Source organism: Balaenoptera physalus, assembly GCF_965194825.1.
Source record: "Balaenoptera physalus genome assembly, chromosome: 6".
NCBI classification, from domain to species: Eukaryota; Metazoa; Chordata; class Mammalia; order Artiodactyla; family Balaenopteridae; genus Balaenoptera; species Balaenoptera physalus.
The window spans coordinates 42,142,187-42,157,774 of NC_138885.1; positions in this window are offsets into that span (position 1 = coordinate 42,142,187).

Sequence of the window (15,588 nt, forward strand, 5' to 3'; positions counted from 1 at the left end):
AGGACTTCCAAAACTGTTGAATAAAAGTGGCGACAGTGAACATCCTTGTCTTGTTCCTGATCTTAGCAGAATTGCTTTCAGCTTTTCACTATTGAGAATGATGTTAGCTCTGAGTTTGCATTTTTGGCCTTTATTATGTTGAGGTGAGTTCTCTCTATGCCCACTTTCTGGAGAGTTTTTTTTTTTTTTTTTTTTTTTATCATAAATGGGTGTCGAATTTTGTCAAAAGCTTTTTATGCATCTATTGAGATGATCATCTGGTTTTTATTCTTCAGTTTGTTAATGGGGTGTATCACACGGATTGATTTGCGGTTATTGAAAAATCCTTGCATCCGTGGGATAAGTCCCACTTGAACGTGGTGTATGATCCTTTTAATGTATTGTTGGATTCAGTTCACTAGCATTTTGTTGAGGATTTTTGCATCTATATTCAACAGTGATATTGGCCTGTAATTTTCTTTTTTTGTGGTATCTTTGACAGGTTTTGGTATCATGGTGATGGTAGCCTCATAGAATGAGTTTGGGAGTATTCCTTCCTCTGCAGTTTTTTGGAAGACTTTCTAAAGGAGAGGTGTTAACTCTTCTCCAGATGTTTGATAGAATTCACCTGTGAAGCCATCGGGTCCTGGACATTTTTTAATCACTGTTTCAATTTCAGTACTTGTGATTGTTCTCTTCACATTTTCTATTTCTTCCTGGTTCAGTATTGGAAGGTTGCACCTTTCTAAGAATTTCTCCATTTCTTCTAGATTGTCCATTTTATTGGCATATAATTGCTTGTAGCAGTCTCTCATGATGCTTTGTATTTTGTGGTGTCCATTGTACTTCTCCTTTTCCATTTCTAAATTTATTGGTTTGAGCCCTCTCCCTTTTTTTCTTGATGAGTCTGGCTAAAGGTTTATGAGTTTTGATTATCTTTTCAAAGAACCAGCTATTAGTTTTATTGATCTTTGCTATTGTTTTCTTCATCTCTATTTCATTTATTTCTCCTCGATCTTTATGATTTCTTTCCTTCTACTAATTTTGGGTTTTGTTTGTTCTTATTTCTCTAGTTGTTTTAGGTGTAAGGTTAGATTGTTTATTTGAGATTTTTCTTATTTCCTGAGGTAAGATTGTATTGCTATAAACTTTCCACTTAAAACTGCTTTTGCCACGTCCCATAGGTTTTGGATCGTCATGTTTTTGTTTTCATTTGTCTTTAGGTACTTTTTAATTTCCTCTTTGATTTCTTCAGTTATCCATTTTTTTTGGTAACATATTATTTAGCTTCCACATGTTTGTGTTTTTTAAAGTTTTTTTCCTGTAGTTGATTTCTAATCTCATAGCATTGTGGTTAAAAAAGATATTTGATATGACTTCAATATTCTTAAATTTCCCCAGGCTTGATTTGTGGCCCAGATATGATCAATCCTGGAGGATTTTCCATGTGCACTTGAGAAGAAAGTGTATTTTGCTGCTTTCAGGTGGAATGCGCTATAAATATCAGTTAAGTCCAGCTGGTCTAATGTGTCATTTAAGGCTTGTGTTTCTTCATTCATTTTCTGTCTAGATGATCTGTCCATTGATGAAAGTGGGGTGTTAAAGTCCCCCACTATTAATATGTTACTGTCAATTTCTCCTTTTATGGCTGTTAGCATTTGCCTTATATATTGAAGTGCTCCTATGTTGGGTGCATATATATTTACAATTGTTATATCTTCTTTCTGGATTGATCCCTTGATAATTATGTAGTGTCCTTCCTTGTCTCATATAACAGACTTTATTTTAAAGTTGGTTTTGTCTGATATTAGTATTGCTACTCCAGCTTTCTTTTGATTTCCATTTGCATGGAATAACTTTTTCCATCCCCTCACTTTCAGTCTGTATGTGTCCCTAGATCTCAAGTGGTTCTCTTATATACAGCATATATACAGGTCTTGTTTTTGTTTCTATTCAGCCAGTCTGTGTCTTTTGGTTGGACCATTTAATCCATTATATTTAAGGTAATTATTAATATGTATATTCTTAGTGCCACTTTCTTGTTTTGGATTTGTTTCTGTAGGTTTTTTTTTTCTTCCCTTCCTCTTTTGTTCACCTTCTCTTTTGATTTGATGACTATCTTCAGTGTTGTGTTTGGATTGCTTTTGTGTGTATGTGTGATTGTAGATTCTACTGTAGATTTTTGGTTTGCAATTCCCATGAAGTTTTGATATACTAGTCTATATATATACAAGATCATTTTAAGTTGCTGGTCTCTTAATTTCCAATGCATTTCCAATGTCTTGCATTTGTACTCTCCTGTTCTCATGATTGCTGGTTTTGATATTATATTTAAATGTGGATGATTTCCTACCTTTACTTTATGTTTGCCTTTACTGGTGAGCTTTACCATTTGTAATTTTCATGTTTCTAGTTGTGGTCTTTTCTTTTCCACCTAGAGAAGTTCCTTTAGCATTTGTTGTAAAGCTGTTTTGGTGGTTCTCAATTCTCTTAGCTTTTGCTTGTCTGTAAAGCTTTTGATTTCTCTATTAAATCTGAATGAGAGCCTTGCTGGGTAGAGTATTCTTGGTTGTAGGTTTTTCCCTTTCATCACTTTAGATATATCGTGCCACTCCCTTCTGGCCTGCTGAGTTTCTGCTGAAAAAATCAGCTGATAACCTTATGGGGATTCCCTTGTGTGTTATTTTTGCTTTTCTCTTCTTGTTGCTTTTAATATTTTCTTTGTCTTTAATTTTTGTCAACTTGATATGTGTCTCAGCATGTTCCTCCTTGGGTTTATCCTGTATGGGACTCTCTGTGCTTCCTGGATTCGAGTGTTTCCTTTCCCATGTTAGGGTAGTTTTCAGCTAGTATCTCTTCAAATATTTTCTCAGGCCCTTTCTTTCTCTCTTCTCCTTCTGTGACCCCTGTAATGTGAATGTTGGTGCATTTAATGTAGTCCTAGAGGTCTCTTAGACTGTCCTCTTTTCTTTTCATTCTTTTTTCTTTATTATGTTGTGCGGCACTGATTTCCACCATTCTGTCTTCCAGCTCACTTATTCCAGCTCACTTCTGCCTCATTTATTCTGCTGTTGATTCCATCTAGTGTATTTTTCATTTCAGTTATTGTATTGTTCATCTCTGTTCTTTAAAGCTTCTAGCTCTTTGTTCAACATTTCTTGTCTCTTCTCAGTCTGTGCCTCCATTCTTTTTCTTAGTTCTTGGATCATCTTTACTATCATTACTCTGAATTCTTTTTCAGGCAGATTGCCTATCTCTACTTAGCGTTATTCTGTGGTTTTATCTTGTTCCTTCGTCTAGAACATATTTCTCTGCCATCTCATTTTCTCTAACTTTCTGTGTTTGTGGGCTCCATTCTGCAGACTGCAGGATTTCTACCCCTTTTTTGATCTTACCTCATGATAGGAATTTTGTGAAATTGTACAAATTCTAATTCATAGATTGGGATACACTCTGCATTGTTTATGAATTTTTCTAAGGTCATCTCCCTAAACCCCACAGAAAATCTTTTTTTCTAATTCAGAAATATTTCATCTCATAATCTATACAGTTAGTCAAAAGTTCTTCAAAAGAATTAAACTGGCACATATACTAGCTTTTTATTCCAGGTGTTTTGACAAGCACATACTACTACAGTTATCCTTAGTTAGTTGAACAATACTATCCACTATAGCAAACTGTATCCTCCTGTTGACTTACCAGTAGTGAGAAGAGATAAACTTTCTGTCAACCAAAGTTAATGTCTTCAGTCATTCAGGAAAATAATATCTGATTCCTTCTTCTGTTAGGCTGAATTGAATACAATTTATTTTAATTGTTCATTTATATGAACCCATTGTTTCCAATATAATTTGACCTTTAAGTGGATTAGACATTTGTTGTATTTTGATCAACATATAAGTGTTCAGAACATATTAGCATCTTAATCAAAGGTGAGGAGAGAACAATTAAAAAGAAAACATCAGAACTGATTTTTATGAGAAGTTTCTGACCTGTATTATTTTCCATTCCACACTCTTAATCTAATATAATTGTGATTGAAAAAAACTATATCATTTTCACATTTCTGGAGACGAACTACACCAAAATCAAACAAATGTTCATGGGAATGTCTAATGTTTGTTTTCTTCCACCAAATAAAGTCATTCACATTTTGTCAGCAATCTCTTTTTCACTTTTGGGTTTACATTTCATTTTTCAGCAAGCTTCTTTATGTGTCAGTTAGTGGGATATTAACATGTGGAAGTGAAGTTCAATAACTGCTAACCTTCTTAAATAAGGAAGATGATACATTTTAAGGAAATAAATTTTTAAAAAACTATTTTGAATTTCTTATCACTTTATGGCATATAATATTAAAGGATTATTTTTGAATGATTTACCACCAACAAAAATGTTATATGTTCTTGAATATTTGTTATTCATTTAATGCTAATTAGATGAGTAATGCTCCCTCTGTATTCATTGGGTATATTACAGATCTTTTCAAATTAACTCTCACTTTTGAATATTCTAGTAATTTAACCATGAATCAATCCATACATTCTTTTATTTGCCAAAACAGCATAGCTCTTTCCATCCAATGAAAGAAGACTAGCTTCATTTATATATCTTACCACTGGATTTCATTGATCATAATTATTTTTTTATGACTAAATTCAAAATCATTTCTTAGTTTTCTACATTTATTTTGTGGTCATTTGGAATTTCTCAAGCAATGTAACATCCAAGTATATCATTGATCCTGTGGGAAACCATCTTCAGTTTTCTTAAAATATAAACCTAGTACATTTAAATAAGAGAGATATGGACTGTAAAACTTGAGCTTGCCTTTATAACTAAATATTCTCTCTCTGTGGTTACTACTAAAACCAGGTGGTATCCATTCTCAGAATTTAGTACTTTCTCTTTTCTCCTTCAGCAACATGTCTAAATGTTGTATCACCACATTTTATTGTGTTTACTCCATAAGCTGCCAGTACAGTGAAGATGACAGGCATACACAAGGAAGAGGAAAACAAAAGAAATCTCTAATCACCTGAATATTTAAGGCAAAAAGGAAGTTGTGGTTAAGTATGTTTCTTTTATAATTATCAACTCCTAAAGAGTCCCTGATGCCTCAGCTTACTGATGACCATCATTTACATTCTATTACTCATTCGGATTTCCCATTGGGGTAATTCACATTAGGGTTACTGAAAGACCCTCTTGTCCGTATCTCCGAGAGTTCTGTGGTTAGAGCATATCATGAATCTCTCTCTCCACTGATTACTCCCTTTACGGTCTAGGCTGGAAATTTTTTGAAACTTGAGAATGTTTCATTCCACAAACCACAACTGTCATTAAGTAGAATAAATAGGAACCAGAAAAACAAGCACTGAGATTTTCTTGAACGTGTCTCAGAGTCTGGTTCTTAATATACTTGTCAGTTTCTTTTAGTTTTCTGGACCTTAATAACTTGAAACTCATATACCAGTGAGAATATTAGCAGCATGAAGAAATGTTGACTGTGATAAGGTAACTGAGTAGCTGGAGCCTCTTTTGTGTAAGAGTATTGTATTCCTTATGATCACCCTGATTATCAATATAATTGGCTTATGTAGTTATCCTGTAGTATATAAAAAGTCAGAATTCTGTTCTATATCTCTGTCTTCTGTAATTGTTGGAGAGAAAGGTACTATAAGCTCAAGTTTCAACTCTTCAATTTGAGAACTGTTACATATTATTTTTAGTTTGAGCTACAGTTCATATTACCTTAAACAATATTCTTTAAGGATATAAGAGGTTTGAGGGACTGCTGGAATGTCTTCCTTGAAACCCTGAAACTTTCTCTATTTCTCTCTCTCTGAAACAAAATCCTTTATCACATTTTCCCAATTAATTATAAAAGTTAAAAATTAAATCTTACTTTTGTCCCCCACATTAATCCTAAGTAGATCAGTTATTTTGTCCATATTAATGGAAGCATAGCACTAGTGAGATTTAATTTCAAACTTTTGTAATTATAGCTAAAATTAAATTTTACCATGGATGAATTGTCCACGTCCTAGATGAAAGCCGACTAGGAGGATTAGCAACTGGACCTCCAGGATGACTTATGTTATCTCTGATAATTAATTAAAATCAATGTGTAGAGGCCTATATTTGGAAATTAAAGGAGTTTCCAAGCAGGGATTTTTCAGATTCCCTTACAAGTTTGGCGTAAGGGGTACAAGAGGGAGTAGTAGTACTTTGAGGAAACTCCAAAAGATCATAAAGTAGTATGGTGAACCTTTGGTCCTTATTCTGCTTACTGAATTACATAGGATTAAGTGCTCTTCCTGATGTACTGGAGAAATCTCATAAAGTTGTTGACAAAAATGATTTTTACTGCCCTTAAGTCTAAACAGTTGAGATGCCACTATTGGGAGTAAGAAGATTGGATAATTTGTCCTTATATTTGAGCCTGTATAGAGAAATATAGGAAAATGGGGAGGATCCTCATTAACCTTGAAGAATCTAAGTGAAGGAAAATACAAACACAAATTTCTGGTTAAATCTTAAAACATAAATGTTTTAATTCTAATGCCAAAGTAGAGAAAGGTGCAGTGTAGTTAGAGTGTAGACACCTACTAGCAAAACAGGATATTATGTTAAAAGCAATGCCCAGAGAAAGTTTTTGAAACATTCAAAGAAAAAGGTCTTATAAATTTCCAAAGTAGTAATCAGAGCAAACATTAACAAGTCCAGTCACCTAAGCAACTGAAGGTTTTCCTGGGTTTTTTGCTTTTTTATAAAAGCCATACCAGATCTCAGTGCTTTATATAAAATTGTCACACCATTAATAAGTCCAGCAGGGCATCTGTTTCCTTTTCCCTGGCAGCCCTATGTTTCCAAGTGCAAGGTTGTACTTAGAACAGCAGCTTCCCCTTTTACAGCCAGTTCTATGTTCATATGTGTGTCTGCCTTTCAGTGATAGCACCTGTAGTGTGGATGGAAGTACTTTCTTGCCTTTCTCCTCAACATCTGTCCAGTCTTGAAGTATACACTCATCCTGATTGTATCTTAAGAGAGAATATTTTTGACACTGCTAATGAGAAATTGAGTGTTTTTTCTATAAATTAAATAGACTATGAATGACAAAAAGTGTAAGATTTATGCCTCATCTATAATCTCATGGCAATTGTGTTTGTGTGGGGAAGGGATAGAATAAACCTTTATTTTGCTCATTCTATCCTAATACATATTTACTGTAGATTTGATGGATTTCTTTCCTTCACCTCCTTCCTTAATATTTTCTTTATGTTTAGCTCTGATCGTTTGAGTTTTCAGAGTGGGCTGAGCCACCCTCTACTACCAACCAGGCTAGCCTTGAATTTAACTTGAAAAATAGGTAAAATGTTACACATGCTACTTCTAAGCCCAGTCTTTTGTTAATCTGGCCTACATTAGGAAACTTGTCCTGCACTCTTTTGCCTGAGCTTGTGCTCATGTTGTCCACGCTCTTCTTTTTCTCTCAGTCCTATGACAGTTGTAGCCTCAGCCCACTCCAGTGCACTGCAGTCTTCTCTGCTCTGCATTCATAGCATTTTATGCCCTCGTTCTTCAAATAGAAACTTTATTTTGAATTGCTCTGAGGGCTTTCTTGTACTGTTGAATTAATATGTGATGTTGGCATTTTACTAAGATTTCCAAGTACATTTAGTTCATCTGTATAACTAGACTATAATGTGCACAATATGCATTTTTGTATCCTGCCCATCTTTCTTTCGCCCTCTCCCCTGATGCACTAAGATAGTATCTTGACTGCAATAGTTGCTCAGTACATTTTTGTTAATGCACATTTTGGTTGCCACTTCTAAGTAGAGAGATCAAATCTAATTCCTCTTTTATAATGGCTTAGATGTTTTTAATAATTTGATCAGAACTAGCAGATATGTGACCAAGGAGAATTGAGGGAATGAAAGTTGAAAAAATATTCTGTTGTGGAGCACTAACTGAGTTGGCGTCTGCTGCTATTTTGTCTGAGTGGATGATGATTCAGTGATCATCTATCATTCCGGGAAAATAGGTTCACTCATTTTGTCCTAGAATGTAGTAATAACATAATAGCTTCAATAACATTTTTTTTTTTCCAAAGGAGAAGCAACATGTTAAAAGCCAAATTCACAGTGGAGAGACCATGGCCTTCCATAATTATCATCATCTACAATATGATCTAAATTATCAATGTTGCCACTATTAGGCCACTAATAATCAACAGTTCATAGTCACAAATTTCCTTTGACAGAACCGCATGTCGGACATCTGTTACAACTGCACGCCATTGCTTCTGCATATTTATATTAACCTCCTTATTGACCTAATATCTGTCTTCTGCTTCCAGACACAACATAAGGAGGTGCTCTGAACTCCGTTCTGAGAGCTGCAGGGCTCACCACCATGTTAGGCAGCAGTGTATGTCCTGAGATCCTGTGCCCATCAGCCAGTTGAATGTCATGTTAGATTTTATGCCACATAGCTAGAATTTCACTCAAAAGCTATTGAATGCATTAGAAAGATTACTTTGCCCCTTCTGACTCTAGCAGAAGCAGTCATCTAGAACACTCTGGAAAGGCTATGAATTGATAGCCCCTGAGCTTAACAGTTGGAAATAACAAAGGACAGGCTGGCTGTTATGACAGTGTCCAACACTGAAAGTCCACAGGTTCTCAGTTTCTCTGTACAGTTTTACTTAGAGCACACATCTTCCTTTTCAGTCATAAGAGAGCATTGACTTTATGCTTGTCTTTGACTCTACAAGCCCCTTGGTCATACTAACCAGTAAAATACACACCCCCAAATGCTTCTTTTAGGTTTTTCTCTACCCTTTCCAGAGGTTTCTAAATGCTCTTAGATTGGAACTGACTCTACCATGAAGCTTTCATTTATTTTTTAAACTTTAACTCTTCTGCTTTTGTCAGCAGAAAGGGAATGTGATATCTATATTTTAAAAAGTGACCTATGGAATTTTCTTTTCTTTTAGGTATCTGAATAAAATTCCTGAGTGGGATTATCATTTTTATCATTGTCTTAGTATATGACCACTCTCTTACGTTTGCCCAGAAATGCATATAATAAACGATAACTTTCTGTGCTAACTCTATTATTTCTTCTTTTAACCTATTGAACATTCCCTGTATGCCAGAAGAGAGTTCACTGTCTCTCAGTTTTTCCCTCCCTTCTCAGTTATTCAGATTGTATCACAACTGTAGACTATGTTTATGTCCTTACACCTGAGACTCTCCCTCCTACACATTTCCCAGGCTGCTTTGTCCTTTATAAGAGTCCCAATGTGTCCCAGATAATGGAAGGAAAACGGTTGGGAGGACGGGGGTAAAACCTCCAGACGAAATGTGCAAAGAACTGATTTTCATGGTTTAATGCAGTTGTCTACACTATGCATCCCTAAGACCTATCACAGCTTTGGGATGAGGTCAGAAATGGGATGACACAGAGAAATATCATAAGCCTCCAAATAGAGATAAGAAATACATGGCAGTCATTACCACACTCCATTCTGCACCAATAATTATCACTCTTGTTTAGAGAGCTACTGGGGAAAGAAACATCGACTTTGTGGCAGGAAGGTGAGCACCAGATGTAGGACATTTTTCTGAGTTAAATAAGGTGGGAAGGATGGGGTTATATCTAAAGGAGACAATAAGCCTCTCTTGGTGAGATAATGTAATCAGTTTTTCTAATCATAGGAATTTGGGCAGAGGTAGGTGTAAAATGTTTAGTAAGAGAAGAATTTGCTAAATTGTATGGCCTTTTAGAAGGGGAAAGTTTAATAATAAAAGGAGTGCTAACTTAAAAGCACCTCTATTAGTATAGTTTATGAAGTAAGATATCACCTGACATGAACAATTTCTTGGATTTCATTAGGCATATAATAATCACTCCTTTTGATACTCTCCTATGGGAGAGGGGCTAGGGACAGTTAAAAAATACACATATACTATGAAAATCACGCCACAACTTTAGCAGGTGGGTGCCCCATTTTAAAGAGGAGGAAAATTAAACGTGGGGATGTTAGGTAATTCATTTAAGGTCACAGAGCTAGTAAGGTGGTGGAGTAAGTAAGTTTCCCCTGTCACCAAAGCTTTCCATTGAACTAATGCAGTCACATCTTGTGATTTAAAGCCAGCTAATGGCTGTTTGTTTTCACTTTAACTAGGGCATTAACATATTTTACATGATTTTACATGATTTTTTTGGATTAAAATCTTGTAGATGAAACAGTATGCTTGCTTTGGTGCTGGCATGGAATTAGAAGATCTTTTATTTCCTCTGCACAGTCTAGGAAATGTTAAGAGAAGGGAAGATATTTTCCCATGCACTGTGTTATTAGGTGCACTGTCTTTGGAGACCAATAAAATTTTTTTGTTTTCTCCAGAGAAGACACAATGATGCAGGATTTTCAGTTTGAACAATCCACACACAAAAGAAACAACAGTGGTTTCCATCTGTGTAAACTAGATGACAAACAACAAGAATCATTGGAAGCCGGGTACTTCCCAGGTTTAAATCACTAGAAAAGTAAGATTCTGTCATGTCTTGATAAAGTGTGTCTTTAAAAATAACAAATGCAGTAGCCTCTGAAGAGAATTATATTAGAGGAAGCTCAAAGAGATAGGATCTAATACAAAGCCTAAAATACTGAACCAGGAATGTACGTTGTGTAGGTTGACAAATACACTAAAAGTTGACACTTTATTTTACTTGGTCACCCTATGTGAGAGTATATATGCATCTCAGTTGTATGGGGTTAGCTGAGTTTTTATCCTTTTTAATTTTGTCCCAGTATTCTCTCTAGATGAATAAATTGTGTGTGTGTGTGTGTGTGTGTGTGTGTGTGTGTATCCCTAAGGGACCTGGGGGTACACACAGCTTTCAGTGATAGATTTAAATGGCCATGAATTTACATTGACCTTACCATGTCCCTGTTTATCCTGAAGTGCACATACCATTTTCCCCCTTTGGTGCCTTGATTAATGACTCTTTCTTCTTTTCTGTAGTTTCTCTTTTTTTAACTTCCCTGTTGATTGCTATGTTTCAATTGAAAGCAAAGTGTCGCCCTAGAGTTGGGGGTCACTTCCTGTTGGTCTTAGTTACTTGGAATTGCCAGCCCCATGGGTTTAGCTTTTACTGTGCTACAAATATTTCATCTCGGTGATGTAGTCCATGTGACTGGGCCACATTGTCTATTATTTCAGATTGAGTGGCCCATGTTTCCTTTTTTGTATGGCACTTGAGTAACATTGTGACTGCTGACCCTAAAGAAAATGAGATGTGTCTCCCACAAGACAAGAACTGAGTATGAAAACTTCTAAATAATGTTTAAATAGAAGTCAGTGCACTATCTCTGGCTTGTAAATCTCCGCATGCTTTCTAAGTTCCCAAACTTAATTTTCCTGACATGCCCCCTGTGCCAGTTTCACTTGTGTTCAGTCCTGAAAACTATATGATCTATAAGTACTCTGTCCCTTTTAAGCATTCAGGGGCACAGACCTAATTTTATCAGCGAGTTAACGCCTCTAAAAAATTAAAGCTCAAAATGAGACTCTAGCCTGGCCAGATTCAAGTACTTGGTTGCAGCTGTTTTCCTCATGCATAACAGAAGCACCACATCCCTCAGGTAAAACTTGAGGTTTCTGGTATTTTTCATAATCGGATAAAATGAAAATGAACTGCAAGTTCTTGTTCGTTGTATTATCAAATACAGCGTTTGACGTAACTTGAGAATAACAAAGGTGGCCTGCACTTGGCTATGGAATGCCTCTCTCTCTCTACCCCACCCCCAGCCCGCTATCCCTCCCCTCCATGGACTATGCAGTAAGAAAACAAATCTCCACTGCACAGTTTGTAACATTTTTTCCCATGATGCAGTCTATCATTATTTGGATGACTAAAAGCTTTAATTGTTTACTTTTGGGAGTCCCTGACACTCATGTCATCGCAAACACTGAAGAATTTTCTGGGAAAGGGTTTGAAACACTTCCAGTTAAAATCTTGACTTAATATCTCAAGAAGGAAAAAAAAATAATGTTTCTACCACACATTTTATTAAACCCTTTAGGTCCTTTTACAAGAGAGGAAATACCAATTAACATATAATTTAGCAGAGCAAAATATTATCCCATTTCAACCAGTACCCACTTCCTTGAAGTTTATTCAAGCATTAATAACCATTTAATGCAATTTAACTACACTGAGGTATCCATTACATTAATATAATATATCCATCAGGAAATTAGAGTTTTGTTTCCATGAATTTTGTATTACAAGAGGGTTTTTATAATTCTGCATTTTATGTTGCTTAATTTCAACTCCTCAGTCTGTTACAATGTGAGATGATCAAAATGTTCCTAAGGTTAAAAGATTACAATTACTTGATTTATTGAGCCACAAATCACCAAAGATTTGTGTGTGCGTGTGTATGTGTGTGTGTGAGTGTGTGTATACATATATATAGTTAACATATTTAAGAATTTAACCATTTAGATGTGCAGGATCATCAAATCTCATTAGGAATATAACAATGTGACTGTGTTCTTGAGAACTGATCATTAACAGTGATCCTTTTAAAGCATACACATTGTGATGATGTCCATAAAGTAACATCTTCGTGGTCTGGTGTCCTATACGGTGTTCTCAAGGATAAGTTATATTACCTATGTGGACAATTGTATCAGTAGATATACTCTCATGCTTTAGCTCAGGAAGTATCTGATCATGGAACTTTAGCTATGTTTCAATATGCAAGGAAACTGTAATCGCATGACAGCATATGTTAGAATATTAGAAATTTGGGGGACTTCATAGGTCTTTCACTGGACATCTTTAAGTGCTTAGGGAGCTAAAAAAAAAACTTGATCACAGCAACTTGGCTACTTAGTGTCAGGATGAGAGCACAGGGCTCTGTGTCCAGGTTAAAGCATTCCCTACAAACTAGTAAGCTCTCATTTGGATCAGTAATAACATGTGCAAACAGCAATGGAACACACAAATTTGTCTTTGGAGTGCCTCTGCTTTCAGATTCAGAGGATTGAGGGGATATTCCATCCGACTTCCTGGACCCTTTGCAACATTTCTCCATAACACAACAGCATAGAAACACACTACATTGTCAAGGGATCACCCTATCTCTGTGTAGAAAGGGTTGTGAACCCAGGTGAACCATATTTGTCCTTCCAAGTAAAATTTGAATCTTTATCTGAGGATTTTTATTCTTTTTGCCTAATCATTATAACCTACTATTCACCTTTTCTATGATTACATAACATTAGCTTAAATGGTGTCTACAAAAAGAAGAATTTGAAAGTAATTGTCTGGAAGGAAAAATAAAAGAGGGGGAGGGAAATCCTAGGAAAAATAAAAGGAGATGTGGGACTCCTACAATCTTGCTAAGCGAATTTCTGAGGTCATAATTTGGTTAACTCAAGAAAAAGTTCCTGTTACTGAGGAGGTCAAAAATGTGTTTACATGGAGAAAGTGAATATAAAGCCAGGCAGGTATTCTGCAAATTTCAGCACCAACCATATGAAACAATCCGATCAATCATCTGTTCTAAAGTTGAAACTTTAAGAAACAGAATAATTTCCTAAGTTTTCCTGCCTTCATTTCCTAATTGATTCAGTTCAGGAGGTTACTCATAAGCACTGTTCTGAGAGCTAAAAGGCAAACAAGTGTAAAAAAGATAAATGTATTTTCCCAGTGATTTTTAGCTAAGTCCATATGAATAAGTGTTATATGTCCTAAGCTATCTTTTCCTGTTCCATCTTTGTAATCTACATGCCTTGTAATGACATAACGTGACATTGTAAACATACGTTGTTGGGCTCTATTCATCTTACTGATCCAACAGTTAGGATGAGGTCCTTAAGGAGTAATGCCTCAGCAAGACTAGATCAATAGCTTTAAATTCAATGAGTAGGGCTTTCTTCCTAGAGGACAACACTAAGGACAGACGAGAATGAAGGGAGGTAGCCAAAGTATTTGCTTCAGCAGAGAAATGGCTCCTGGAATGGACTTCTGATAGAAGGTGAGTCTAATCTGTTTTTGTCATTCTTTCCCTATTGTTTCACATTTTCTTTCCTTGCTCTTTTTTTCTATTCTCATATCTAGCTTCAGGTAGATAAGCATAGAATTTCTTCCCTTATTATTCTTTTTTTTTAAATCTGTGCTTATCAAACCTGTAAGCAAACTGTGATATTCATTCAGTAAACATGTATTAGGCACCTACTGTGTGCCAAACATTGTGCTCTGCATTTATCTTCTGGCCCTGGCACCTCTCCTTGGTCTCCGCATCTGCCTCCTGGCTTCCCCCCATCCTGGGTATGTGCTAGGATGCTGATGCTGGATCTGCCCTCTATCTAAACTTCTTGTCCAGGAGTCCAGGCACTCAGGTGCTGTACATGACCCAGAACACCCAACTCCAAAATTTTCCTCACACTTTATCAATTTCTCAGTTGTACAGAAGTTAATCTTAGACTAAAAAAAGAAAATTGTGACTTATTCACCTAAAATAAGGTGTGAATGGCATATAAAAATCCTTATGAAGGATATTTGCATTTTAAAATAAAAAGTAATTGTCTCAAACCATTTTTATTTGTTTTATTTTTTGTTTTAACTATTTATTTATTTAAACTTTTGGGTTTATTTATTTATTTATTTATTTATTTTATGGCTGTGTTGGGTCTTCGTTTCTGTGCAAGGGCTTTCTCCAGTTGCGGCAAGTGGGGGCCACTCTTCATCGCGGTGCGCGGGCCTCTCATTATCATGGCCTCTCTTGTTGCGGAGCACAGGCTCCAGACGCGCAGGCTCAGTAGTTGTGGCTCACGGGCCTAGTTGCTCCGCAGCATGTGGGATCTTCCCAGACCAGGGCTCGAACCCGTGTCCCTTGCATTGGCAGGCAGTTTCTCAACCACTGTGCCACCAGGGAAGCCCCTTAACTGTTTATTTTAAACTGGAATAGAGTTGATTAACAATGTTGCGTTAGTTTCAGGTGCACAGCAAAGTGATTTGGTTATACATATATATGTATCTGTTTTTTTTCAGATTCTTTTCTCATTTAGGTTGTTACATAATATTGACCAGAGTTCCCTGTGCTACACAGTAGGTCCTTGTTGATGAATCTTTAATTAATTATCACAAAGTTTTAGAATCTCGCACCCACTCACCTGTCAAATCCTAGACTCCCTTTCCTAATCTTTTGAATCTGTCTCCTCTGCTCAAGATCAAACTTGACGTACTAAGTCAGCCATTTTGGCCGGCTACACACAGAATTGACAAACTGATTCCCAACCTATCTGATTATCTCACATGGGGATGGTATGGTCTCAATTTGATAGAAGGTAATAAAAATAGATACCAGAATTAGTTTCTTATATAGAAGACAAGGATTGACGAGGAAAACAAAACACAAACGTGCAAATATTGGTCATATTGATAAAAATGTCCTCTCACATGACTGTTTTTTTGAGAATGTCTGTGTGACTATATACCAGTAACACTCATGTTACAAGGATTGCGTATTCTTTTTCATGACTCGTTGCATTTCTTAAGACAAGTTTATTGGAACCCACT